This window comes from Pseudoliparis swirei, unplaced genomic scaffold (assembly GCF_029220125.1).
Source record: "Pseudoliparis swirei isolate HS2019 ecotype Mariana Trench unplaced genomic scaffold, NWPU_hadal_v1 hadal_45, whole genome shotgun sequence".
Lineage (NCBI taxonomy): Eukaryota > Metazoa > Chordata > Actinopteri > Perciformes > Liparidae > Pseudoliparis > Pseudoliparis swirei.
Window position 1 is genome coordinate 35,001 of NW_026613281.1, and position 1,926 is coordinate 36,926.

The window sequence follows — 1,926 nt, forward strand, 5'->3', positions numbered from 1 at the left end:
AATGTCATTATGGGAGGCAGTTTGTGGGCATTGGTGGTATAGTGGTTAGCATAGCTGCCTTCCAAGCAGTTGACCTGGGTTCGATTCCCAGCCAATGCATTCATACTGGTTGGTTATCACTTATTGGCATTGCCATGGAGGCAGGACATTGTTGGGTTAATGCCTTTCAATTTACCATGTTGCTGTTCTCGGCTGGACAACAATGTTCTGTCAATGACATTTGGTGACACAAACAAATGTTTGTTATATGAACATGTTTTGGCTACTTGCAATGTCTGACTTGCATTCATTTCACACAAAATGTGTAACATGAGTATGTTTAATAATGTTGTTCACCCTTTCTGTCAATGACTTTTGGTGACACAAACAAATGTTTGTGACATAAAAATGTTGTGGCTACTTGCAATGTCTGACTGAAGGAGGTAGGGTTAATGCCTTTGAGATTGCCATGTTGCTGTGCTCGGCCGGACAAAAATGTCCTGTCAATAAACCAACAAATGTTGTATATATAAAAAATATGTTGGCTACTTGCAATGTTTGACTATTGTCCTCATCAAACTAAAGTTGTAAGACAAGTAAGTGTTTGAAGCCCATCTCTTCTAGCTTACAGCAACAGTATAGCTCATAGTGTCGTGAATCAGAATCAGAATCATCCGACTACCCGTTGTAGCCTGACTCTGTCCTGCTTGGTGGCCGATCCAAACCACACAGTGATGTAGGAACGGAACATAGACTGCATAATGGCAGAGTAGAACAGGTTCAGCAGTTCCTGAGGCAGGTTTACTTCCTGAGTTGTTGCAGGAATTATAAACTCTGCTAGGCCTTTTTCCTGATCGGCCGGGTCGCCGACGGGACACGGGGACCAGGAATCGGCATGGAGGCGTCAGTGGGAACCGGTGTGGGCTGCGAGTCGGTAGCAGGAACCGGCGGGGGCTGTGGATTAGGTGAGCTTCAAGGAGCCACCGTAGATCAGCTGTGGTCGTATAGCCTTCCTGGCATCTTTCATCACGGCCCAGTTCATGAAGAAAACCCACACAGTCAGTTTGCCTCAGCAGCTGCTAAAGGAAGACTAGAGGCCTTTAGATTGTATCATGGTGGAGTTAATGGTTGACAAACAAGAGAAAACTGTTCTGTTTAACCCTCCTGTTACCTTTACATTTACTAACATATTTTACCCTCGGGGTCAATTTGACCCCAGCAATTAAAACCTCCAGAAAATTATTAGAATTAATATTGCTTCCCAAGTTTAAGTGTGAGGTACTTTATGTTTGTTTGTTGACTACCTAAATAGCCCTTTAAATAAATAAAAAAGTTGATATTTCTTACACAGTGAAAAACAGCCTGGGGTCAAATTGACCCCAAAGAACACCGACATTAAACATTGAATGGGGTCAAATTGACCCGAAAGGTAACAGGAGGGTTAAACATTCTGTTTAGGATGAAGATGTATTAATGTTCCATATGGAATGAAACTGCTAAATAACTGCTGAGTTGCAGCACCATTGTATAGAAGAATGTATAAATGTATATATCCGTCTTTTGTCATAAATCTCTATGTTCTCACAAAATATACCGAGAATATCGGTAATATGTGATTAATCATGATTAATCCACAAAAACCTGTGATTAACCCGATTATAAATTGTAATCGTTTCACAGCCCTAATATATATATATGTATATAGTCACGTCACGGGCTTTCCCTAGTGCCGGCAGTGCAAGGGAGGAGTAAAAACAGGCAAAATTGCAAGGTTTAAAATGAACGGGAAGGTTTATTCATTCAAACAAATATAACAAGTCAATTTCTCATCAAAAAGCGTCCCGGGGGAGAAAAAGATTCCGTAAACAAAAATAACGTATCTTTAGCAAAGTCCGCTTAACAAAGTCCTCCAACTGGTTGTCCTGGGGCTGCTTCATCCACATATCT

General features: G+C 41.3%; 1 non-coding gene across 1 annotated transcript; it reads left to right on the forward strand.

Annotated features, from left to right (window-relative positions):
* Positions 1-27: 27 nt before the first annotated feature.
* Positions 28-99, forward strand: trnag-ucc (transfer RNA glycine (anticodon UCC)). The gene has a single exon. It is a non-coding gene; the product is annotated as a tRNA-Gly (tRNA).
* The last annotated feature ends 1,827 nt before the right edge of the window (positions 100-1,926 follow it).